This window comes from Lissotriton helveticus, chromosome 8 (assembly GCF_964261635.1).
Source record: "Lissotriton helveticus chromosome 8, aLisHel1.1, whole genome shotgun sequence".
In the NCBI taxonomy this organism is placed as follows: domain Eukaryota; kingdom Metazoa; phylum Chordata; class Amphibia; order Caudata; family Salamandridae; genus Lissotriton; species Lissotriton helveticus.
In genome coordinates, this window is record NC_136069.1 from 620,216,507 (window position 1) to 620,244,466 (window position 27,960).

Genomic DNA, 27,960 nt, shown 5'->3' on the forward strand with positions numbered 1-27,960 from the left:
CTCTGGCCCAACAGTATTTCCAACAGTATTTCCCCTAAAGTATTTCAGTGGGGTCTCTTCGCCTGGTCTTGCAATGGGCAGTAAAGGCCTATCTTTTGAGCTTTGCATTGATGGGAGGTACAGTATGCAAGACATGCGGAGGTATACACGACACCCCCGTCTCTACCTCTCTCACATCGTCGTTGTCCTTTCTTATATCTTCTTTGTCTTGCTTTCTTTACTTCCAGTCTCCCTATAGCGCCCTGACATTTCTATTTGCTTGACGTTGGCGCTATAAACACCCCCCAACAAATCAATAAAGTATCGCATTCCTACTCTGAGCTTTTGGTAAAACCCTCACTTTTCACGCTGCTACTTTTATTGCAGCCTGAACCTCGCCCCATTCGTTCACGGAGATCCTGTGCTCACTAAACCTTACTACATTTCTAGGCAACGAATTGCCAAGACAATAGACCTGTTTTAGTGAAACCAGAGCGAAGGCTTAGTTATGCAAAGAATGCCCGAGTGCGTTGCAAAACCCGAGCTTTTAAATTGCCTCGGTATTTGTGGGTGACACCCTCCCCGCCACACCTCGCGGCGCCTCCCTGCGTGAGTCACACAGACCTGGGGAGAAGCTCGCGCGCTGCTCCTTGAGAGACAATCCTAGGTGGGTCGGTCGATACCGCTCTGTCGAAAGTGCAGTTCCACCTTCGGCCCAGGTGCCCTCCCTCGGAGTTCAGTCCTCGGCTCCAGCTGCGCTGCACGGATCCCATTCCCGCCAAGGTAAGCACTTTCTGCCTCTAGCGCTTGAAAGTCCATTTTTTTTAACCTGGGGGCAGGTGTTTTGGGGGGTTTACCTATGTTTTTGTGAGAAAAACATCACCTGGAAAATGCCAAATGAACTTGACTTGGCTAACTATATCAATTCTCGATACAAGGCAGCGGGTTATCAGATTTGTTGACTAAAGCGGCGAAAATAAAGGCGCGCGCCTCTGGAATGCGCCACTTCTAGGCACCAGATGTGAGGCGATTCGGGCCAGTGGAGTAGATAGATACTCGCTCGTCCACACAGTGTACTCATTGGCAAATCTTATCTTGTCTCACTGTTTATTTATTTATGCGATTTTATATAGCGCGAACTTTACTCGAAGGTGTCAGAGCGCTTTACATAAGGACCAGTTGAAAAACATAAGGATTTAAGATTACATGCGTTACATAAAGGATACAAACAGAAAAAAATTGCAAATGTACAAGATGTAAAGTCACACAAGGAGATACAAATGGATATACTCTAAGAAGTTTCAGTGTACCTGTTACTCAGCACTGCATGCGCTTAGAAACAAACTAAGCACCGGAATTAGGCACACCAGAAACTAATACAAAAATTGGACAAGTGAGGTGTCCTTCGTAGCGCCTAGAGTGGTTTATTTTGCTGTATCGTGGTATAGAATTCTCCCAAACTGCACGGCCTGCCCACAAGGCAGCGTGGGTTGGGGTTCAAAGATGCGCATCTTTGACATATTGTTTACTGTCAAATAATACGCTAAAGAAAAAAGAAATCAATTCAGACACGCCCACAGCGCCTTCTGCTGTACTCAGATTCCTGCCTTAATTGTCTCTCACTGTTGGTTGCCAGCTTGCTACTTGCCTGCAGCTTTATGAAGATCGCCGTTCAGCATTTTTCTATTTTCTAGCATTGTTTCTGTGTGGTTTGAGCCCTTCCACTTTGCACAAATGCTGTTTGTAGAAATTGTAGCCCCTTCCCCTGATCGGAGACGGATGGGGCGTGCAAATTCTCTGAAATGTGTTAACTTGAGACATAAACACGCAGACACAGTAACACACATGCAGGGCGTGCACCGTTCCTGTCAGGTGCTTTGTGCTCTCTGCAGCAGAAAAGCCTGAATTCTCTCGTCAGCCTCCCCACCCACGTCCTGCAGAACCAGTTCTGTCGGTGCCTTCGCTGATGACAGACAATTGACATATTTATTAAATGCGGGCCCTCCCCGCGGATGCCCTGTCTTAGCGAGTATCCTCTGTCAACGGAGACGGCGCACAGATGATCTGACTACAAACACTCAAGCTGTACTCTTGCACTCAAAGCTTCGTGTACCAGAATGTGTTTGTTTACTTGGCCAAGGTCAACGTTGGAAGGAGGAGTAGCTGGGAATGTCCGCCATCTTTAGAGTGACCCATTTGGAATACTTTTTGTTCTTCCTGAGAATTTCGGTAAAGAGCCAAAGAAAACATTATAATAGGTATACTCACTTTAATTTGCTTTGTAGGACAAACCTCCCACGCCTTGTTATAATCTTCCCCTACTCCATCATGTGGCTCAAGGTCAAGGCCCATTTTCAGGGAACTCTATCAAAGTTATACTTGAATGTTAACTTATCAGGACAGATTCACAAATAATGTGGATTAGGTGAATGCTTACAACTTGCAGAGATTTATAGCTTCTTATACTATGAACAGAAGCCAAGCGCTTGTAATTTAAATTTTTTGGCCTATGCCTTTAGTCCACAGTCCTGCATTTGTAGCATGTCAACATTGTAGAAAATGTGTAGTGTGGAAATGCACATTTTACTTTTTTCTTCACATTCAAAATGTTTTTCTTCATGAAGTTGCTCCTTGTCACCCCCTTCAAACAGTGTTGTTTCATGTCCCTCCCCTCATTTTCATCACCACTTGTGGCTGGATCTGTTCAGGCTTAAGTTTAGAAAGGAATGGAAGTGTGGGGAAGGCATTAAGGCTTAGATTTGGAAAAGAATGGAGGTGTGGGGTATGCATTCAGGCTTAGAATTGGAAAAGAATGGAAGTGTGGGAGAAGGCAGTCTGGCTTAGATTTGGAAAAGATTGGAAGTGTGGGGAAGGCAGTCAGGGTTGGATATGGAAAAGAATGGAAGTGTGGGGCATGCATTAAGGCTTAGATGTGGAAAAGAATGGAAGTGTGTGGGGTATGCATTCAGGCTTAGATTTGGAAAAGAATGGAAGTGTTGGAGAGGCAGCGAGGCTTAGATTTGGAAAAGAATGGAAGTGTGGAGAAGGCAGTCAGGCTTAGGTTTATAAAGGAATAGAAGTGCGTGGAAAGCATTCTGTCCCAGGTTTCTAAAGGAATTGAAACGTGGGGAAGGAATTCTGGCTTTGGTTTGGAAAGGATTGGAATTGTGGAGAAGACATTCAGGCTTAGGTTTGGAAGGGGACGGAAGTGCAGGGAAGGCACTCTGGCCTAGATTTGGAGAGGAATGGAAATGCAGGGAAGGCACTCTGGCCTAGGTTTGGGGAGGAATGGAATTGCAGAAATGGCGCTCTGGCCTAGGTTTGGAAGGGAATGGAAGTGCAGGGAAGGCACGTTGGCCTAGGTTTGGAGAGTAATGGAAGTGCAGGGAAGGCACTCTGGCCTAGGTTTGGAAAGGAATGGAATAGCAGGGATGGCACTCTGGCCTAGGTTTGGAAGGGAATGGAAGTGCGGAGAAGGCACTCGGGCCTAGATTTGGAAGGTAATGGAAGTGCAGGGAAGGCACTCTGGCCTAGATTTGGAAGGGAATGGAAGTGCAGGGACGGCACTCTGGCCTAGATTTGGAGAGGAATGAAAGTGCAGGGAAGGCACTCTGGCCTAGATTTGGAAGGGAATGGAAGTGCAGGGAAGGCACAATGGCCTAGGTTTGAAGAGGAATGGAAGTGCAGGGAAGGCACTCGGGCCTAGGTTTGGAGAGGAATGGAAGTGCAGGGAAGGCACTCTGGCCTAGGTTTAGGAAGGAATGCAATTGCAGGGATGGCACTCTGGCCTAGGTTTGGAAGGGAATGGAAGTGCAGGGAAGGCACTTTGGCCTAGGTTTGGAGAGTAATGGAAGTGCAGGGAAGGCACTCTGGCCTAGATTTGGAAAGGAATGGAATTGCAGGAGGGGCACTCTGGCCTAGGTTCGGAAGGGAAGTGCTGGGAAGGCACTTTGGCCTAGGTTTGGAGAGTAATGGAAGTTCAGAGAAGGCACTTGGGCCTAGATTTGGAAGGGAATGGAAGTGCAGTGAAGGCACGTTGGCCAAGGTTTGGAGAGTAATGGAAGTGCAGGGAAGGCACTCTGGCCTAGGTTTGGAAAGGAATGGAATTGCAGGAGGGGCACTCTGGCCTAGGTTCGGAAGGGAATGGAAGTGCAGGGAAGGCACTTTGGCCTAGGTTTGGAGAGTAATGCAAGTTCAGAGAAGGCACTCTGTCCTAGATTTGGAAGGGAATGGAAGTGCAGGGAAGGCACTCTGGCCTAGGTTTGGAGAGTAATGGAAGTTCAGGGAAGGCACTCGGGCCTAGATTTGGAAGGGAATGGAAGTGCAGGGAAGGCACTCTGGCCTAGGTTTGGAGGGGAATGGAAGTGCGGGGAAGGCACTCTGGCCTAAGTTTGGTGGGGAATGGAAGTGCAGGGAAGGAACTCTGGCCTAGGTTTGGTGGGGAATGGAAGTGCAGGGAAGGAACTCTGGCCTTGGTTTGGAAAGTAATGGAATTGCAGGGAAGGCACTCTGGCCTAGATTCGGAACGGAATGGAAGTGCAGGGAAGGCACTTTGGCCTAGGTTTGGAGAGTAATGGAAGTTCAGAGAAGGCACTCTGGCCTAGATTTGGAAGGGAATGGAAGTGCAGGGAAGGCACTCTGGCCTAGGTTTGGAGAGTAATGGAAGTTCAGGGAAGGCACTCGGGCCTAGATTTGGAAGGGAATGGAAGTGCAGGGAAGGCACGTTGGCCTAGGTTTGGAGAGGAATGGAAGTGCAGGGAAGGCACTCTGGCCTAGGTTTGGAGGGGAATGGAAGTGCGGGGAAGGCACTCTGGCCTAGGCTTGGTGGGGAATGGAAGTGCAGGGAAGGCACTCTGGCCTAGGTTTGGTGGGGAATGGAAGTGCAGGGAAGGAACTCTGGCCTAGGTTCGGATGGGAATGGAAGTGCAGGGAAGGCACTTTGGCCTAGGTTTGGAGAGTAATGGAAGTGCAGAGAAGGCACTCTGGCCTAGATTTGGAAGGGAATGGAAGTGCAGGGAAGGCACTCTGGCCGAGGTTTGGAGAGGAATGGAAGTGCAGGGAAGGCACTCTGGCCTAGGTTTGGAGACGAATGGAAGTGCAGGGAAGGCACTCTGGCCTTCGACTGGAGAGGAATGGAAGTGCATGGAAGGCACTCTGGCCTAGGTTTGGAGACGAATGGAAGTGCAGGGAAGGCACTCTGGCCTTCGACTGGAGAGGAATGGAAGTGCAGAGAAGGCACTCGGGCCTAGGTTTGGAGGGGAATGGAAGTGCAGGGAAGGCATTCAAAAATAGGTTGAGAAAAGAACGGAGGTAGGACGAAGCATAGCAAACTGCACAGCTTTTTCCATGGGCCTCTTAGCTGACACTCCCCTGGGAGCAGGGTTTCACTACCTGCTGCAGGGGGGCGCCAGGGACAGTACTGCTAGTGGGACTCTTAATCCCAGGTGTGGAGTCCCTGCTAAAACTGGAAATGTTAGCTCTGCTGCTGACAGATGTACATTTCCAGTGAGTGCAGAAAGAAACGACTTTGCCATATCACCAAAGCCTCAATGTAAAGTGAGTGGCAGGTTGTAACCACCTGTGTCGTGCTGTGTCCCTGTAGGGATCATATTAGTGCTTGCATCCCATGGCAACTAAAAATGGGAGTTTCATATTTAGTGAGCCAACTTCTAGTACCAGGGAGTGCCTGCTTCAGTTTTTTTCACCTGTCGCTTGATTTCAGTATGACCCCCAGGATCTTTACCCACACCTCTCAGCACCTGATATTTGCTAAGTGAGTGTTGCAATGTTTCACCACACACTCCTTGAGCATGGGCTCTTCATTCCACATAACTGGGCTTTGTAATCAACTATTTCCAACTGTGCTTGAATTTGACATTGGAATGGATGTCACTTGGGTATGTCATACATAGGTCTCTTTCCCCAGTCCTCCATTGCGAGGTTAAGGCCCTTTGTCAGGACATTTTGACCAACCTTTCACTACTGAAGAAAAAGGCACATTCGCAAAGCCTTTTTCTCTGTCAGTCCAAATGGAGGAAAGTCAGATTTTGCCCCATCCAGATGCGCACAAGGTGGACGTACCTCTTCCTTATGACAACCCTGTCTAGGCTCAGTGCTGCTTCAGGAGAGTGGGCACTGCTGACAGGGAGTAGACCTTAATGGTGAGCAATCGCTTGTATTATGCAAGCAAAATCTCTCTAGTTCCTTACAGTGCTATGCAGTGTTTCTGGAGTTTCCTGTGTCCTTGCCACAGTGTAATCTTTCAATGAAAGCTGGCAACATTCCCTTCCGATTACAAGTTGGCTCTGAAAATGCATCTGCTGCTTTCTTGTGAGTCAGCTTTACAACTTTTGTTGGTGATCTTTTGTTCTCTCTTACTAGTTTAAACTTGCAGCATGTTCGAATTTTAGTGAAAATGAACACGCATAAAATGTTATGCACAAAAGGCAGGTCCACTGGACTTATGTGATCTTGCACTCGCTACGTTTTCTGCACAATTATGCATTTGCTGCATCTGCCGCATAATTAATCATTTTCAGATGTTAACCAAAAAATGTTTCTAGCAGAAATGAATAAAAAGTTAAAAAAAAAACACATTGGCATGTTGCAGCGCAGTGGAAGGTCCTTCACATAAGTTGACCAGTCATCACTCTGTTGCTTATTGCTGTATTTAGGTGTTGAGCTGATACTAACGAAGTGAAACCTTTGCCCACACCGTGTTAACTTGTAAACATGACGACATATTAAAGTAATACTCACAACATGTGCCAAATTATGACACTTAATTTGCCTTTCGTTGCTGCATAATTTAGTCAACGCTGCCATATAAGTTGGTCCTCCCTGCCACATAATTCTAGTGGCACTCACTATGTGTAGTAAGTGGAGCATTGGCACGAATGAGGGGAAGTTCTAAAGAGAAACAGTTCACTCAGCCCTAGCTGATATGTCCCTGTCAGCACTGCAGGCCCTTCAACTCCACTATTCTTGGAAGTCTTCAACAGTGGAGTGCTGAATTACCTGGCTACTCCTATGTTGAGGGTAGAAATGTAACTGGAGCGTGACATGACCCACATGGGTGAAGGGGTGTGTGCCTGTTACATCAGTAGACCACCTTCACTGGCATTGTTTGGCTTCTGGGAGCTACATGCACATCGGTTCTGTTATGAGATGCCTGGTGGGTGGACCAAGAAATCCCTCTCTGCAGATCCCAGTTTGTAGATTGCCATGTGCGTGGCCGGGAAGTGTGTCCTCCCTTGTACAAAGGACTCCTTGCACCTCACAAATGTGTTGGAGTAGGTCTGTGAATCTATTTTAGTTTTCTGCTTTCCTGCCGATGCTAGACACACAAGCTCATGGTCTCCAGCTTTGCACTAATACACCAAGCACAATTACCCATTCGTGCCTCTCTTGGCCTAGGGTGTGACTTTGCAACTTTTGCTGGAAGGGTGTCTTATGCATGAACTACACTTCCACAGAATTTTCTTTTAGAAAAGTTTCTCACGAGCCTCCACTCCCATATCGTATCCTGACCTTTAGTTCGAAGGGCACTCTTCAATGACAAGGGCCTGCCTGTTGCAATGTATGAATTCCCTTCGGGCCTTTGAGTGCATCATTCGTCCCTTCTTGTTATACTGACCGAAAGGTGGCCACAGTACCTGAGCATCATGAACCCAGATGTGCAATCATTTTGCCAGGCGTCCTCTTCTCATGGCTTACTTTTGAAAATAGAAATAAGACAAGAGTACCATGGGCCTAATTTATGAAGAAAGTTGTAAATCTACACTAACAAATTTATGCCAATGTGTGGGTGCAGATTTGCAATTTTTTGGAGTTCACAAACGTTCCCTGAAGCTGTGCCAGTCCTTCCCCTACGACCACATCTACTTTGGGGGTGATCCACCCCACCCCCCCCTGAAAGGGAAACTACTACAACCCTTTGCTAGAGCAATCGGCGACAACTTCCAGGGTGGTAAGGGGTTGGATTGCCGTACGTGAGTGGCCACTATGTTTCTCATGTTTCCCACCTTACCGGGCAAAGTACGTCTTGAAAGGCCTCCTTACCTTAAATGCACTTACCCATGTCAGGAATAGCCTTCTGGAGTCCTGGCAGGTGCAACATTGGCAAATGCATGTTTATGATGAGTTTACCTTTGTGAATGGGGCCTAATAATAGTGAGTCACATCTACTTATTACACAGTCTTTATCAGTCGGGCTTAATTGTGTTGAAACTAGGTTTACCCTTGGTATTCTAGTCAAAGAGAAAAGTTGCGGTCCGAGCGGTTTTTTTCCCCACAATCTTGATTGGTTTTGTGATATATACATTACATTACATTGCATAACATTTCTGGTCATTGTTTACAAATATTCAGTATCTCACAACTTATAGCCCAGTAATATTAGTTGGTCAATAACAGATGCAGTAGTTATTCCATGTATAGTCAGTGAGTGTTGACTTATAAATCCGCTATATATGGACTATTGAACACTAACCCCACCCCACCCTTACTTGGCTACCTCTAGTTTGTTAAATATGGGATGTAGACAGCTTTTATTATAAATGTAATGGCTCCGCAACGGGTCAGGTGCCTGTCAGGAATGTCCAGGGCATAATTTAAAAAACATGATACATTTTATCATTACTTCTTCAGCATCGCTCATTTAAAGTATTATAAGATAATGTCCTCCCAATGATTGCAGGATGTATCACTTGTACAGGGGCGGGATGCGAAGAGTTCAAGTTGTTGGTGGATCTACAGCCTTAAAGGATTCCAATAACGTCCCATTCCATATTGGTGTCTTCCACAATCCCCTGTATTCTTCTCTGTGGAGTGCTTCATTTTCTGCCCTCCCCATTGGATTACCTCATCCCGTCAACACAATACATTCGGTGGAGATACCAATTTCCATCTTCTAGTTATTAAGCGCTTTACAGTGAGTAGTGCTAAATCTGCAAATTTGGCCTGCATGGATCAGTGATATAAGCCTAATAAACAACTTTCTGCTCTATCCCAGTGCGTTCCTCTTGCCACTTTTCCTATTCCCCAATGTGTGTCCAAAAGGGTGAGAGGACAGTACACGCCCATAACATATGAGTCAGGTCTGCAACTTGCGCTGTGCACCTAGGGCATGCTGCAGACACTTATGTCGTCTGTGCGGTGTCAGATAGGCTCTGTGCAGTATCATATATTGGATGAATTTAAATCTAGTGTTATGTGACACTTTCCTAGGAAAAGCTAGAAGTGATTTCCATTCCTTATCTTCTACCATCCTGCCCAGGTCATATCCCCACTTCTCTCTTAATTGTATTAGGGGTACTGCTAGATGCAGGTCTTGATATAGCCATCTAATTACATGTCTGCCCTTTCCCATTAGGGATGCTGAGTGCACAAATTTGTGTGTAGCAGGCTCTGTGCGGTCCGGGGACCAGCGTGTTCTGATGTATTGTGTAATATTTGAGTGTATAAGGAACAAGGAGTCTGGGAGACCCTGTTCATGGACAAAGTGTGTGTGGCTGAGTAGCATCCTGATCCCTTGTGGGCCGAGCAGTTCATATTGTATTACTTTCGGTTCATTACGCCCGCTGCAATGCAGGGATGCAATGCAGCCCACGCAATGAAATTCGTTTTATTTATTTATTTATTAACTGAACTCCGTTCAGCCTTAAGCCAGAGTTTACTACCCCCAACCCTGCCCCTCCCCCACCATGCCCCAGCACCGCGCAGCACGCCCACGAGGAGCTGCCACTGCCTGGTGCCCTCTCCCAAAAGCAAGGTGCCCAACTCTAAATTTGCCAGGGTTTACATATGCAGACCAAGGGTTTCTATAGATAGCCCCGTAATAATATATGCAAATATACACATCTTTTAGGAAGAAACCTGTGATTCATAGATATTCACATATTAGAGCGATTGTTTGTGTATTAGGCCATAGGCAAACATGGCAATACCAGATGAAGGGTTATTTTTAAATAGAGCGGGTAAAATCTAACACAAGCGTAGGATTGAGAGTTTTTTTCTCATCTTCCGGTAGGTGAAAATCATGTCCTCCAATCCAGTGGTGGATCACACAGGTAACGCTGTGGGGCGGGGGCGGGCTGGGTGGGGGGGTAGTGGAGTGTGACATACGACGGGAAAATAGAGAGTGAAGAAATAAATAAATGCACTTACTTTGCACTCGCAGCATCGCTGAGTCGGCTGTATTTCCAAATAGAACAAGTGGTGTTCACTCCATCCCATCATCTGAAATAAATCAGAATAGGACTCTGGCTAGTATGGTTAGTCCCAGTAATTTGTTTTTACTTGGTGTTTCGAAGAAGACTTCTTCCATTTCTGATTGCTATAAATACCTGATAGTGCCGTTGCTCATTTTAGTGGTAGTCAAATTACAGACCACTGACATATGGTAAGCAAGGCCGCTTTTCTAGGGATTTAAACTCATGGCCTCCAGGTAGCTGCTCATTTCAGTGGCTAGTGTTCAAATCTCTGAGTTTCAGGGTTTTTCCACATACTATGTCTAATTCCTTGCTAAACTTTAGGACACGATGGACTGTCCAAAATGTGGTCTTTCCGTTGTGTTGGGGGAGGAGCTGGGTGAGTAACGTTTAAAAACTTGTCTTGGAAGCCAGTCTGTTCTGGAGAATCCTAAGGAGGTGCCACATCTCAGGAGCTGAATGGAGTGAACTACTGGGGAGATATTTTTAGTAAATACCCGAGGCCTGTATGTGATGACCACGATCTTGGGTTTGACTCTGGCTTGTACTGGGAGCTGGTGGTGTGATACCATGGTGACCTTCTACGGTCATCGTGTGCCTGAAGGAACCAAGAGATTTGCACCGATGGCAACTGCTGATTTCAAAGAATGGAAAGAAAAAAATGCTAAAGTACTATATTGGTCCAACAACTCTGACCCTGAAGTGTGCTTCTTTTTAGGTGGATGTGTACATGTGATTAGGCAAAATGCTGTCACTCACAGTGCAAGAAGCCACTGGCTGAATTGGGCTCATCTATTGGCCCTTGTCAATATGGAAGATGTTAATGGCAGTTAAATAGGCGAGGATAGGAAGAGAGCTGACCAAGTGTCTGTATAGACATGTGTAATTTTGATGTATGATATTTTTAATTACATGATACTGGCAAGACAGAGTTTCTAGGCCAGCCTATAGAAGTCAAAGAAGTTCCTTAGCAGTGAATGGCTTTTTAAACAACATAACATTTTTGAGTAGTTGGGATCAGAATGACAGCTTCCTTTTATTAGCAAGACTAAAATGAAAACATGTTAGTGATAAATAATGATGGCTCTACTACCCCTCTCAGGGCAGAATTCTGTAAGCGTTTCATTACTTAATGTACCTATTTTTGTTGAGTGCCACGTCAGAGCACTGTGACTGTCTGCTGCCAAACTTATCTTACAGTTTGCCAAGACTATCTGATGGTGAAAGTATCTGGCACCTCTTTTCCTTCCCAAAGTGGTTTGGCTGTAAGAGAATATCTTGTGGTTAGGTCTGCAGTTGTTGTCTATGTATCGCGGCAGAGTTTGTCGATGTAATACCTGCTCAGTGTGTCGGCAGGATAGAAATGAATGATAGATAACTATTTGCCTCTCCTCCTTAGATTCATTCAGTCAGGATCAGCTGTCCTCTAACCAGTAGTACATCTGACACAGAACTACATACGGGGGCACCATCACTTTCTGCACAATGGTGCACACATAACGGGGTGTACCTGGTCAAACGTGGACAGTCTGCCTGATAATAAAAAAAGTAATGGGCTGTCTCAAGCACAGACATAATCTCTGTTAGTTTATGCCTGTGCTGGGTAGAGTTCATCAATGAATGACAAGGACCAGTTTAAAACTGCCTCTTCCTCATTCACAGGAAGCAGGCCCAACCTCGTTTTGGGGGAGAGGATGTGGTCTCTCGGCCAGACTGATGACTTTGGAGCTGGGAAACCAAGGCTCGAGCCTCAGGATCGACTCCACATCCTGTGTTTCGGGGCAAATTACTTAATCTCCCTGTGCCTACCCAAAAAATAAAAAATAATGTGTCCTTGTGTGACGTAACTGGTACTCATGTAAAGCGCTCCAATACCTTTGGGTCGAGTTCGCGCTATATAAGTCTGCAATAAAAAAAAACGAGGAGAGACATCCTACTTCACAGTGGCCTAACATTAGCCCCTACAGCCCTCACGGTGAAGGGGGAGAGCAAACTCTCACCCCTGACCTGAGAGCTCCTGATTGGGTCCGGGAGAGGCCCTTCATGTACCGCAGGTTTCATTACGCCACTGCCACCAAGGGAGGTTGAAGTGTGTGTGACAGCACCCATCTGCGATAGGATGCAGAGGGAAAAGGGTCTTTGACTAATTCTCGAGGGACACTCTTGGGGGCGGGTTAGCGGAACTGACTATGTGCCACCTCCGATGTGATGCACGATCATTGTACCGCACAACAGCTTCTTTGCCATTGTGCCTGCATCTGTAATATGCATCGGCAGAAGGACAAAGACATTCACTCTTCTGTATGGGTCCAGGGCCCATGCAGATGAGTGAAATTATAAAAAAAAAAAAATATTTGTTATTCTTTTCAGCCATAACAAAGGAGTGTATATAAACCACGACAATTTATCAAGAGATCATTATCCAAACATTACAATGCGAGCACATTCTACCCACCCTACCTTCTTCCCTCCCCTCTTGTAATGGGTCTTAGCTGCAAGGGTCTAACTTCAGAGGTCTTGTCTTAGAGCACACCTATGGTATATCTTTCCGCCGACCTGCCCTTTTAACACCCCCCCGTGGACGATTGAAATTGTTGCAGTAGTAATTATAGTATCTTGCCACAGACATTAGTGATTTCATAACTATGGTGCAACGAAGACACTTCACACCATCACCGTGATCCACTTTCAGTTAGACATTTGTGCTCTTCTCCAAGCATTCTAATTCTTTTAAATCATGTCAAACAGTACATACCTGGGGTATTTTCAACTGTATCATAATTCCCAGTTTTGTGCCTAGCCTTAGGCCTCGATAAGTGGGAGATGTTAAGGGAAGCAGCCTTCCTGCAGCAGCATCCGCAGTTGCCCTAGTTTCCAAGAACGGTTCGATATATATATATATCTTTCAGAGTTTTATATAGCGCAAACTTAACCCGAAGGTATCAGAGAGCTTTACATAGAACCAGTTGCGTTACATGAGGACACATTCATTTTTATTTTGTTAGGCACGGGGAGATTAAGTAATTTGCCCAGAATCACAGGATGTTCAGCGCCGTTCCCGAGACTGAAACCCAGTTCCCCAGATTCGAGGTCGGCCGCTCTAGCCGTTAAGCTAACTCCTCTCCCCATATACCTGGAGACAGCTGATGCCATGGCAGCAGTTGAGTTGAGCTCAGGAGTAACTGGCTGCTCCTCCTTAAGTTCCCATAGTGCAAATCTGTCACGTGGCACATCCCTCCCGTGAAAACAAGTCAGCCCTGCCTCACTGCAGCAAACCAACTGTACTCGGTTACAAATCGATTATTACAATTGCTATAGATAGACACATGTGTGACAAAGGATGATTGATTGGCCCACTTTAAAGCTTGCCAAAACACCAGGGATTGTTTCTGTTTTTTTTTGTTAAATGCAGTAGTATAGTTTTGTGTTTTGGTTTCCAACTACCAGCCCGAACAACATAACACACCCTGAAGGCATACCGGGAATGCGGGACAGCATTAAACATATTATAATAACCGGGACTTTCAAGCATTGGGTTTTCCAAAAACAGTTCCTCATATTGAAAATTGGTTAAACTTTTTACAACATTTTTTTTATCATTTTGACACAATCCTGTAGTCCCAATTTACGATCAGATATGAACAAGTTTTTCTGGCTAAAGAATGTATCACAATGTAATGGAGATTTGTACATAGTAGTCTTTACCAGCAGGAACGGGGTGTGGGTCACTTATTTCATATAATACACGGTCACATCATAACCCTTCCATAAAGCACCTTTTCAATCCTGGATCTCTTTCTTTTCCTATTGAAAGAGTTCCTCTGCCTTCGTATATGTACAATAAAGATCAATTTTGTACAGGGAACATAAACTCATAGTATGCAGTTTGTAATTTGCTGTAAATATGTTCTAAGCAGTGTTTATATAGGCCAAAAGCGACTAAAGTATACGTTGTCTGTCTAACAGTTAGTTTCGTTCTTTTTTTGCACTAACACCAAGTAGTTCAATACATAGAAATTCTACTATAAGTGTGTCTTAATCACAAAATGGCTGTACATTTTTTGGAAAGAAATGAGTCTTCCATTCAAGTGGTAATCAGTGACCTGCTCAGTAAGCTGCTTTCCAAGCTGTCATGAAGCTTCGAAAGTAGAGACGTGACGTCATGACGCAACTACACCATACTATTAGAAAACGTGAATCAGGGAACGAAATTCCCAACAGTAGGGCCTCGGCACAATGAATGTAAGAGTTTGTGTGCCCCCTTCTGAATCACAGGCTTTGAATGATAAAATAGGGCTATATTTTATTTTGTCATTTGCTTTGCCACCATACTGTCCCCAGTCCACTTCCCTCACCAGTCGGGAGCAGGAAAAGATGGAATGTTCTATGCTTTTCCCTTTTATGAGGGTAGGAGTAGATGGTTCAATGGTTAGCACATGTACTGAAATGTGCAGTGGCGGCTGCCTCCGTATAACCAGAAGAATTCAGGCTCCCTGCCTCTCCCAGACAATCACAACGCTGCATCAGCAGCGTTGTGATCGGTCTGAGCAGCCAACTGCTCAGGCAAGGCCTGGGAGGCTGAGCATGTTCTCCACTGTGCAATACAGCCCGGTGGAGAACATGCTAAGTTTGTATGATGGTTTGGCCGGCTCAAATAGGCCGACCAACCCACCATGCGCACTTAGGTAGTGCCCAGTCCCACCCCGCCCGACCATGTTCAGAGTCCCGCATAAGAAAATAAAATGATAACTATTGTTAATATCATTTTATTTTTATTTTTGTGCACTGCTCGCTGAGCAGTGAGGCAGCGTTCCTCCGCCTTAGAGGAGGAGCCGCCACTGGAAATGTGCTAGTGAGAAATCCTTCCTACTTGACTCTGGCCCTGAACTCCATTTGCAAATTACAAGATTGAATAATCTTTTTCACTCCCTAAATGAAAGAGTACATTTCAAAGCAGCTTTACTGAGGACCTCACTGCTTGATTTGTGAAACAAACAGTGATGAGACCAGCAGCCGGTGTTACAGATAGCAGGGGTGCTGAGGTTGAGTAGTCCTTATTCCACCACATGCCTCTCTCATCCACCACCAGACACCCACAGCCCCTTTATCTTACTCTTGCAGGGTTTTTTCCATCCATGCTTTCTCCTTTTGTCATGGTTTTTGAGCCTTTCGATTCCTCCTTCTTTACCCCTTTTCCATTTTCCTCTACGTTGCTCCGGTTGAAAAATAAGTGTTGTCCCCAAAAACAAGTGCTGGTGGGCCCCACCTGCAGCCAGCACTGGGCAATCTGAGCCCCCTTGTAGTTTGATGAATCAACATTTTATCCCTCAATTAAGGTGCGTCTACGTTGAGGGTACACATGTATGCGCTGAAAGGTAGTACAATCTTCTTTCTACTTTAAGCCAACGTGAAAAAATTCTGGCCCCCGAGATGTGGTCTCTTCCTTGAAGTCAAGTAATAATCTGACTATTGTATTTTTCACAATGTGGAGATTATGCTAAAGGGTTTTACCCAACACTTCTTTTGGTCACTCTAAAGCAACAGTGTAGGTACTATACAAAACATCAAAAATTAAGTATTGGCAAAGGAACTTTTGAAATCCGAAGTGCATTCTGTATTCTTTGGTGTCTATCAGGAACCCCGAGTATCGCCCCAAATATATACTGTGTGGCTTGTGGGCGGAGATTTGTCAATTCACAAATTCTACCAACTTGTTCATAAGTTTTCCAGGTGTACAAAGTGCGAATTTAGACCTTCAGGTTTGTTGTGACATCTGGTGACGGACAATGACGTTCTGCTAGAAAATACAGACAGGACCCCCATTCCCCCCCCCCCCCCCCCCCGCCAAATGTCAATATTCACAGAAGACGTATGTCAAATCGTACACCAGCCAATCATCTGACTGTCTCCATGCCGCTGTGGATTTCCCTTCAGTATCAGATGAAAGGATTAGGAACACACATTCTGTAGTTTCACTTATTAAGCTCCTAATGAGGCCAAGTCGTTTTTTGGAAATAAAACCCATTTTTAGATTATTAAAAATCGCTAACACGGTACACTTACTCAGGTCATTGGAATATATTTGTTACTACACACAGATGATTGCAACTGGCTAGATGTAAGCATGCTGTTAAATATTTCACAGGTCCTTTGACCCACTGCTGCATGCCTCCAGGTATGGGTGTTGACATAAGAGACCACATTGTTCCTGTGTCCATGTCCCTGTCCCTCCCATGTCAGGCACTCGTGAAATGTCTATGCTGACATTTACACACAAATCATTCTGGGGACGGCCCAGGATACCCGACAAACCTCTGTCACGCACCAGGGACAGTGCTTCAGTCCTCACTAAGTAGTCACCATAAAACAAAATATTATGGTCTGGCCTAGTGACCTGACAGCGCATCTGTTGCCAGACAATCATGTGACCATCACTAGAGAGGGGCTTTGGCTCCGCCTACATGTTGGGAGTCAGGAGTGCATGGTCTGATTGCACAGAAGTTGTGTTCTTCCACAAAAGAGTGCTTGCCCACCAAACACCTGTTATCATTTAGTTTATTTATCCATCTGCCCCATCTTGGACGTTCAGGGGCAATGACATGCCACTGTAATGCTATTAAAGTGTCTCAGATAAGTAGATAATGTATGTTGTTTTTCTCTGGCAGCAGCACAGATGGGAGGAGGGCAGTCATTAACTTACATGGATTTCTAGGACTGGCTTGATAGTGCAACTGTCACCTGATTTTTTAACCGACACCAACATTATTCTACAGTTTTTTGCTTCCACACAAATACATATCCATTACCATGTTATTAACTGGTAATGCTTCACATTATCATACAGCGTTCCTTTAATGCCAGACCTATTGGCATTTTCAATGCTTGTTTTATTTTATTGATTGTTTTTGTATAGTGTTGAGTCAACTTGGAGGCCGCTTTAAAGAACAGAAAAGGGGATGTTACAAAAAGCTGGGAACAGGGGGGAGAGCTATGACAAAGTGATACTAGTATTGGAAAGACAGATGCTTCATATAACCCACATTGCAGGACAATGCTTCCTATTGGTCTGTACTACTACAGGTTCTAGTAAAGAAAATCCTGAGGTTTTTTTTGTGAAACACGATTTATGAAAATTAACAAAATGTGGTTGTGAAACTAGTTTGACTGTCAGGGTTTCCTCAGCTCCCTCCATTATATAAATGTTGCGCCTCTGGAGTTGCCCTCTATCTATTATTAAAAAAAATCTCCCGTTTTGGCGCAGCTTTTCAAAACGTTCCTACGGTGACCTGTGACATAACATCAATTATTCAATTGAAATAATTTTCCATAAAGTAACTGACTCTTTAAAAAGTGGTGAAAATAAAAGGCCAACAAAAGCACAAAGGTGTTTATTTGTTTATTTACTTCAATTGTTTCATAACGTGCCTGTATATCACGTGGCCACTTCGGGGCACTTTCGTATCCTTACAGTTGCTGCTCATGTGCTAGGACTTTTTTCTAATGAAACAAGTGTGATCTGCTCATGTCCAAAGGTAAAGCTGTTAATATTCCATGGTTGAGCTATACATCTACTGCTCCTTGGGATGTTTAGTGGATGGCATAGGTTGTGCACTTTCAGGGGCATAGTTTGGTCAGTGAGATTGGGGGTGGGGGTGTAAACGTCAGTTTTCTCAACAATCACACTTGCATATCTTGTTAAAATAAATTTTGAGAAGCAGTGCACGAGGAAGACTTAAGAGAAAGTGGAAAGACATAGGAGTGCCGGTTCTTAGGGGTACTTAAAAACACAGTTGACTAAGTTTTAAGACAGAGACAAGAGAGAGAGTGTGTGTATGTGTGTGCTTTTGTCACTGAGGACATGTAAAAATCCAAGGTGAAATCCGACAGACACCTCACCATACCCGACTGAAAGCACCTGTACGCAACTATTTACTACAGAATACATTTTTAGGGGGGTGTAACATCCCAAACACCCCTCTGAAGCTGCGTCCCTATCCACGTTTCACAAGTCGGTTGCTTAGAACGAGGCTTGCAGTTTACTTACTGTCCCTATTTCATGCCAGGGCTGTTGATGTGAAAACCTTCTGCTAGGATGTGTCAGAATTGGTCAGTTTATGTCCCTGGCCTGGAATGCTCATGATCAAGGCATAGGTAGTCCATGTCCCACCATATAGGACGCTCATTTGCCAAACCTTGGCTCTTTGAATGCAAGGTAAGGGCTGTTCGTATTCCATGCCAGGGCTTCTTATGTCTATGGCTTAGGCAGAGTATGCACCATGAATGAGCTGCTAAGGAGCCAACCTGGGCTTTTCATGGGCATGTGAAAATCTTGGGCTGATCGTGTGCCAGGCTCGGTGTGGGCTTGTGTGAGGCAATGGCAGATCATGGGGTATCTAATTTAGTACAGTGATCTAAGTCAGAGGTGCCCAACTTAGTTCCATAAGGGCTCTGGTCCATCCCAGATTTTCATGTTAACCACATACAGTTCCTGGAAAATAAGTACTTCTAAAGTAATTGTTTTTGCATCTCTTACACGATGCCAAAGTCATATCTGATTTGCGCCACAGAGTCAAAGACTGATGTACCTGTAGAGTAGATCTTTTAAATGAAACATCTAATCTAAATTGATTTGATAGAGTCATTGGATTAGGGTTTAATATCCCCAAGAGAAACTCCGATACTGTAAATTAAGCTCTGGATGGACGTCAATCGGGCACTAGCCAGAAGTGATTTTGTAAATTCTCTTTTTAGCTGGATCTTGGCAAATATCAGTGAAAGCCTGGCTTAAGTAGCAGATCATTTCCCCTGTTCTGAAAGATGACACTTCTGTGAGTATGTTGGGGTACCCTTGTAGGTTGACACCCACTTATCTGATTTCTTATTGCTGCTACCAGGGTCAGATTGGCCTATCGGGCAATCAGGCAGTGCCAGCATGGCTAGTATGACAGTTCAGTGTATGGCTGTTTTGGCTGCTTGTGGGCCTGTGTTATGGTTTGGTGGGCCAGTGTTTACTGTTGATTTCCCTGATATAAAAATTAAAATTGCCTGCAGCAAGCTCAAATCCATACAGTCTTCAATATCATGCAAAACCTGTGTGTTTTTACAAGTTCAAAACTTCCCCAATTTGCAAACATGGACCACTTTTTTAGGGATCCGGTTCACTAATGGGAGCCACATTTATTTTGGTGTTCCGGCTTATTTTCTGTTCTAGTCCGACCCTGGCTGCTGTAGAATATTAGCACATCCGATTTACCACCACTTACTCCGGATGCACTTTTTGGTACTTCCTCAAATCATGTGAAATGTTGCATTGAAACACACAACAGATATGCTCAGACGTGAGTCCCGTGCTCTCCATGCCACTGTAATCAAGCTATCCTGGCTGATGACGGCTGATAGCCAGAAACCGGTCCTAGGATGCTTGATTCCGGTCCAGGGAAGACATGGCTTGGCCATTCGGGCTGGACTATTCCCATGAGGCACAGGGTCAAGACTGATTTGCATATGGCCATGTCTGAACTGGGGTGGTGAGCAAAATAAAGATGGATTAAACCCAGATCTGTGCCTTGGGGTGAATGTTTTGCCATTATGCAACATTCCGTCCTTTAATTGTTGTTTTTGCATTTGTCACCCCGAGTGGGACGGGTATGCTCAGACGTGAGTCCTGTGCTCTCGATGCCACTGGAATCAAGCTATCCTGTCTGATGACGTCTGATGACCAGAAGCCAGTCCTAGGATGCTTGATTCCGGTCCAGGGAAGACATGGCTTGGCAGTTCGGGCTGGACTGTTCCCATGAGGCACAGGGTCAAGACTGATTTGCATATGGCCATGTCTGAACTGGGGTGGTGTGGTGAGCAAAATAATGATGGATTAAACCCAGATCTGTGACTGGGGGTGAATGTTTTGCCATTGTGCAACATTTCGTCCATTAATTGTTGTTTTTGCAGATGTTGCATTGATCCTGGAAAAAGTGCCCCTTCTCTGACCACCAGGTTGTGCTAAGGATAAGCACAAGGGGCATGTAAAAACTGCACCTTTCAGGGCATAACTAGCAGGTACCACAACAGATTTCATAACCGTGGTTTCAAAATGAGATGCAGTTCTTCAGACACTGCTGTCGAGGATGACCTAAAAACCTATGCATGTTTTGGGAAAAACAGAATTTTGTCACGTTCAATACCAGCCTGGTAGCTGTAAGCAGTTGGCACAATCCGAGGAGAAAGGAAGGCCTCCATAGACTGTCAGATCACTAGTTCATACCATCTGGTTTTACTCTGTACAAGTTCACTATCGAAGCGGTTCTTAACATTTTGACTTCTGTCGGCCTCCACTGAATTACTACTGAGATCCAAAGCCCCACAATAAACAATTTCTATGATTGACCCTCAAAACGGAACAGAATATAATAGATAACAGAAATATGCAAGCATCAAACAAATACACGCATTATTTTATTTAAGTCAAAAAATACAAAAATCGAAGTTTTAATTTCAATAGGAAAGTCAGAGCTTTTCCAAATATGGTTTTATACAAATAGACAAAAGGATATGCTAGACTTTAGCATATCACGTTGCCTTTTTTTGCTCCTAAAGCATACTCTCTTTTTGCTTGCTCATATGAATGCTTCAGCTAAGGCTTCTAACTTAACCTTTAGCCTCTAATTTCCAGTATTCAAATTAGCTCTCTCTCTCTCTCCACAATGTTTATTCTTCTCAAATTGGCATCAGATAATCTTTACAGCCAGCCGACATAGGTTTCGCGGACATTACGCTTTTTCAAAGCTGACAAAGAAATATACACAGTTGTGAGCTATTGAGAAACTGTAAATGATACACTATATTTAAAGTTTCATTATACATGTATAATTCTTCAAATTATACATAATCAGATTCAATGCATTGTTTCAAATATTAATTCTATATATACTCATAATATCCCAAATTACATTACATAGACACATTTTTCATGTTATGGAATTATCAAAAAATTATCAAGAAGAGTATACATAGCAAGATCCACAAAAAGCAATGTTACAAGCAAAATCTGAGTAAAGACAACAATGAAAAGTCATATAACAGTGAAAAATTGTCATTGGAAGTATAATTGTTTCATGTATTATAATATATCAGTACCTACTGACCTTCTAGTGTTCCCCCTATATCATTACTTTTCATTATGTTTCTTTGTTATAGTTTTCATGATAATTTTGGGTAATTCCATAACATAAAATAATGTGTCTATGTAATGTAAATACAGGAGACATTGCATATATTTCTTAAAAGAGAATACTAATGTTGCCTTTTTCAAGTATGGACACATTGATTATACCTATTGTGGCAAAGAAGGTTTCACATTAAGAAACTTGAGGTACTGCATTCGGAAGATAGCTTGAAACTCTGATGATGACTTCTGAAAAATTAACAATAATTTCAAAACACCAATAAACAGGTGAATCTGTACACACAGAATCACATGACATACTGGATTTTGGGATGCATATTAAATTCATAGAATCTTGATGGCATAGCAAGAAACAGTCGCTAAAGGATATGATGGTCACACTGTAATAATCAATCCTTTTGGCTATGGACACTTTTGGAAGCTCAGCTGATTGACTGATATATAATTGTTTTAGGTCAAATCATGCATTCTTACTTTAGTAAATGCATGGTAGCCAGGGGCATTATTTGTCTGCAGCATCAAATCTTCTGACTCACAATGAAGCAACTCCTTGGAAACCTTACAGCCTTTTCTTTACCCCAGTCCAGCCATGTCTATAAGACTGTTATTTCTGCAGGATCCTTTCACAAACATAAATAGCAGTATTCTATTTTGAAATATGTCATCATTACTCCCTTCTGTCAGGAGCTGAAATTGTTCTTCTAGATAGACACATTAAATGCAAGTGGCTGAATTTGGTTAGAACTAAGAGCTGCTGCATAGATTAACAATTAATGGTACTCACATTAAATTACTGCGAGTTTTCACAGAATAGAAACACTGGAGAAAATATAACCAAAATAAAAATATTAAAACCAACAAATCTAAAGCTTCCTTATTTCTCTTACGTTTCTAGCAGGTAGTGACCAAATAAAAGACCAGGTATTAACGTTTTCCCCCTCTAAGCTGGTTCTGTAAGAAGATTGGTTTCTTTCTTCTTTTCCTGAGAATTGCACTATTGGTTTGGGATGCCGTTGTACATTCAATGCAAAATCAACAGTTGATGGACAGAATGCAGTACAATGTCATACATTCACCCCAGTACAGAGATCTGGGCCTAAATCCATCGTTTTTTTGCTCACCATGCCATTCCAGTTTGAACCCAGCCATAGGTAAATCAGTCTTGACCCTGTGCCTCATGGGAACAGTCCAGCCCGAACTGCCAGGTCCTCCCTGGACTGGAAACAAGCATCCTAGGACCGGTTTCGGGTTTCCACCCCTTTTCAGCCAGGATAGCTTGATTCCAGTGGCATGGAGAGCACGGGACCCCCGTCTGGGCATACCCGTCCCCCTCGGGGTGATAAATGCAAAAACAACATAATCTCCTTGTGTTTGCGTTGTACGTTCAATAGCTTTTTCTCTTGGGTGCCTTGATTTCATTGTTGATTTCTTTCTTGGCTTGATTCTACCTGCCTTTTGTCTGAACTAAGCTGAGATACATCTATGGAACGACGAAGAGAATGATCCTTTCTCTGCCACTTGTACTCTGCTTTTTCCAAACACTTATCAACCCATGACCTTCCATATGGGTCTTTGATAAGTGACTGGCCAAAGAAAGCAGGCTATGGTAGTTTTATTTATGTATTACTTCTGTTATAATTTTTGGAGATGTTTGTTTAGCAAACACCAGGGCTATCTGGAATATTTTATAAAGCAGTTAGTTACTCCTTGCAGAAACATTGGCATGTAAATGTATCAAGGTGAGAAGCATTCCAATATACAGAGCTAAAATATAGAGTCATCAAGTTGCTTAGAAATCAAGAAACGGCTACAGAATCTATCATGGATCTCACGTGGATGAAAAAAATACTGAACACTAAACTCTTGTGAATGTGTCCCCTCTTTCTCCGAGGGACCAATGGGGAACAAGAAAAAGCCACAGACACTAGACAATAAATATGAGGATATCCTTGGAAACATAGATAATAACTTATGATTCCTGCGCATTTGCACACTTGTATGTAGTCCACCTAAGTGGCAGACGTACCCCCACCAAAAAAACAACAACATAGATTTCTGGCTGTTTCCTTGCGCAACTTAACCCTAAGCAGAGTGAATAAACCGCTGGCTTAGATTTAGGGGAAAGGTAATTTTTTGTCAACACAGAAAACATATTTCTATACAAATAATTACCTTGCATGTTTTAAAAAGTAGAGGTGCTTGGGAAAATTTTACACAGTCTACATCACTGCACCTACATTTTGTTCCACTGACAGCTCAGTCATTCGCTACAGCTCAGGAGCCCGACTCACTGCACAACTCCAACTATCGTTCCTCAAATTATCATGGTATATTTCCCCAATTATTGTGAAATATTCCAGTTGTTTATTCATCTATATTTGACATATCACATACTGCCCTCAACTCAGGACCAGTAATATGCCACATTCCGGACTGTACCCCGTAATTTGACTTGGATTTACTCAATAGCTCTGCATAAGTGTGTTTTTTGTTCTGATGATGACCCCTTAATCATTCTATCGGTTGAAAAGTTGTCGACCGCAATTCCCATAAAAACAGTTCAATTTACAAGTTGGTCAATTAGAAGCTGTGGATACACAATAATGGATCCAACCGTTACCAACATATAAAATTATATTTGTTAGCCCTTTAACCAACCTTCTCACTGCCTGATGGCTTATCTACAATCACTTTATTGTTTCTATAATTTCACCCACTTGCACTTTGTGATCACCTAAATTTACGGAGCTCCATTATTTCTTTATTATAGATCCTTGTGTGACATTTATATTTAAAGGATTGTTAAACAGAATTTAGGCCTCCAGTTGTTTACACTCACGAGTTAACTGGATTGGATTAGGTGAAAATCTACAACTGATTCCTGAACATCTTGTTAAATGATTCCTAGAGGGACACTTGTTCTTAAATCGACCTACCGTGTACTTCTTAGGTCTATGGATTGCTTCTGTAGTTTTTATAGTGGAATTAAAACTAGGCAGACTTAGTATTCAGCAACCTTGGCATTTGGCCAACCTTTGGGTTCCTGCACCTAGATGTGGAAAAAGTTTTGTGACTCAGCCCCACAAATGTACCTTCATCACATGTACCCAATAAAGTGTTATTTTCTTCATTCTGAGAGAATGGCTGAGGTCCTTTGTAGTTGGTGCAGTGAAAAGACGCATAAAATACATTCACAAGTGAATTATGTTGCCTAATTTAAGTAGAGCAGATAACTTTATGATATTTATTGATATAGCCAACATATATGGGAAAAAACACACTCTGATGTACACTATAATGATACTGCAAGACACAGAAGACTTACCGGACCATAAGGTCATGGAACTCCCAGGTGACTTGTAATATCTTTTTAATGTACAAAGAAGGTATTTGATTTCTTAGCATACATGGCCAGACTATCACCCATGCCACAAACTGCTCAAATACTTGATGTCTTGCTCTTTCATGTCAAACATTGTATGGTTGCTGACTTGAAGAATACAAATTGAATCTGTAGTGTGAAATGAAACACATAAAAAAACACTTAGTAATTTGTTGCAAAAAGATAATATAATCACCTTAATGTACATAAGATTAAACAATTCACCTCAGAATGACATTCTATATTTCCTGTAATGATCAATTGCATGTAAAAAATAAACAAGCCTTAAATATTTCATCTCTGCTGATCACTGTTCATTTAAAATAAAATAAAAAAATGATTGGAAAATTGAAAAATCAGTTCTCGTTTTCGGCATTATGACATCACAACGTATTACAGTTGAGCAGCTATGCCATTGTTTTATTGCAGGTGACTAGAAATGTCTCTTTTCACTGTAATAATTATTGATGGACTTTTTATACAGGGTGTACAGGCTGACATGTATTATATTATGCACATATTCGATCATGTGAAAGGGGATTGTATGTGTATGTGTAGATAGCATAGATGGTCTCATGCCCCTGAAAGAAAAGCTATTATTCAAAGATATATCGTTCTCCTGAATAAAGTACATGGATACGTACTATGGTTACGTTATCGGTTTAATCAGATGTAGGTACACGCCTCAATCTGGTGCTGCTGTTTGCAATAGGAAAGCTGAAAATACATGAACCAATATCCCACTTTAAAAAAGTGCATTTAAATTATGCTGTGGCAGCATGTATATATTTCGCGTTTTCTTCAGCTGTACACTCTATTTTCTGAAGCCTGGAAAGATAAAAGCAATGATTGTCGTCTGAATATTTTAAATAAGGAAATGGTTTCATACACTCCGAAGCGTTTGTTTTACCTCCAGTGAAAACGCTACAAAAATGTTGAAAGGAATGTGCCTACAACTTTGATACTCTCAATCAGATCAACTTTCCGTCTCAAAGGGCATACTTTGCCCGGGCGGGGCATTGATACGGGCAATTAAGTGCTTCCCGCCATCTGATAGGCTGGAAGATAAACACTAGCGTGCTGTTTTCATACTGTGTAAACACACTGGGATCCATGCTTAGCAATGCAAAGTAACATTAGGTAACCATAGGGCTGTTTCCACTCAGGGTGAAAGTTCATGGAGCCATCGCTGGTACTGGTGGCACTTCCTGTCTACTTCTGGCTCAGGTTTCACTAAATCACTTGCAATTCATCTTAATCTCAGAGCATGAATATACGGCTTGATGTTATGTCTCTCATTGTCTAGCGCTTAAAGCTGGCATAAGTTCAAGTCAGACCTGTGGCTGGGTCTTAGGAGCGATGGAAACCAACAATTACATAGTGAATAGATCTGAGTTTATTGTGCTTAAACATGCAGTGTAAGAACATGAAAGTCAGAGAAGAAATGAAAGGTGGACTGAAGGCCCCATAGCCTTTATGGCAGTCCTGTTTTTGTTCGAATAAAGGTCGGATGTCATGGGCCCCTTCATTACACACTTTTACTTTTTAGGACATAGAGAGGAAGAAGAAGACTTGTTACCTGAACTTTGGACATAAAAAAGAGGATGGTGTTGAAGGTAAAGGAGCATTCATTGTAGCTCACCTTCTATGAAAATAAATAAAAACACCCTGTGATAGTTTCATTTATTAGAGTTACTTGGAAGGAACTAAGCACATGGGAAGGAGGGTGCAGGGGGGTGAGAGAGGGTTACAAACAGAGGAGCACACATAGGAAGGAAGGAGGAGGAGGGAACAAGAGAGAAGGAACTGAAGAGGAAAGGGGCAAGGAACACAGAAAAGAACCTGAAGAGATAGACAGAGAGGGTTACAGTTGTACAGTAGTCCCTCACACAGTTCAATCCAAGCACTCAATGTAGAAGGATAACTTAAACAGCCAATAGCATTGGGTGACAGGTAAATAGTCCAGTGGGGTGAGTCAGGCCATGATTGACAAAGTCTTAATCCAATTGCTGAAAGTGACTGGTTGAAAAATGTGGCTGACCAAAGATCGCTTTATGTGTATGACAAGCACTTGATAGCTGCACCGTCAAAACCCAGAACTAAAAAAATGGACCAGGAGAGATTAATAGACAGGAACAAGATAGCTGGAATAGAAAGACTGCTAGAGGAGCCACACACACATTGAATTTAGTTTTGCACAATGTCATTCCATAATACCTATTTTTAAATGTCACAGAGTCCTCCAAACATTCACGCACAATATGAACCGCAGTGCGTTAAAATCCTACTTTATCCAGGACCAATATAAAATGTTTTGACTCATAAAATCAAAACTTAAGCGAGCAGGACATAAATTAGTGATCGTAAATTCCCCATTTTGTGTCCTCGAATTAAGATTTTAAGAATGTTGTGATCATGAAAAGCACTTACAATTGTTGAAAAAACGCTTATGATGTGGAGTTTTTTATCACTGTATATTCAAGGCGAGGGTTAAAACAGGAGGCTTCAGGGTGGGACACCCAACAGGATAGGTGTACACAAATTATTTAGTAAATGGGTATTAAGGTATCTCTTGCAGGTTGGTTTACAACTTGGAAAGTTACCTAAAAGAACACTTCTGAAAGGCAATATTAAGTGATTTTACATTATGGGCAATCACACCATATTCAATTCTGGCACAGAAGAAACAGATGGTCCTCAGCGAAAAATATTTTACCAGTGGTGAAACAAACAAAAACAAAATAGTAGTGCAATTGCAAATTTCTGCATGATTTGCTCCCGCTGCAAGCGAGTGAGAGCTGTGGAGCGAGCAGAATCAGTGGGCCAGACCGGGCAGGAGCGGGCTGGAGTAGAAGTGGGCAAGAAGTGGTCAAAGGCAAGGACTGACCGGGGGAGCCGGTAGACTAGCAGTGGACTGACGCAAACAGTTGATCATAAAGAGGAGAGCAGCGTGCATTAGATACTGTCGGGCGGTGTCTCTGGAATGCTCATCTGCCTGCTGGACCGCCGGCCTCACATCCCTCTTTCCAACATTTAGCAACAAGATACCTATTCAGATGTGTTAATGCAATATTTCTATTGCATGTTTCTTGCTGTTATTTTGATATCTGGTTGCTTCGATCCAGTCCCCATACTTTTCGATCTGTTGTTTGGCCTAAGTACTGAATCTGAGTTTTGCTTTGACTTAAACCCCATGGTGTGTTATT

General features: G+C 43.2%; 1 protein-coding gene across 7 annotated transcripts in view; it reads left to right on the forward strand.

Annotated features, from left to right (window-relative positions):
- The first annotated feature begins 611 nt into the window (after window positions 1–611).
- The window catches only part of SCEL (sciellin), a 490,458-nt gene continuing 463,109 nt past the window's right edge, over window positions 612–27,960 (forward strand). For 6 of the 7 annotated variants that reach the window (XM_078657473.1, XM_078657474.1, XM_078657476.1 and 3 more), the window contains exon 1: window positions 612–762. The gene's annotated coding sequence lies outside the window, so the exon portion shown is untranslated. The remainder of the gene's footprint in view (window positions 763–27,960) is intronic. The other variant, XM_078657479.1, reaches the window with a different exon arrangement.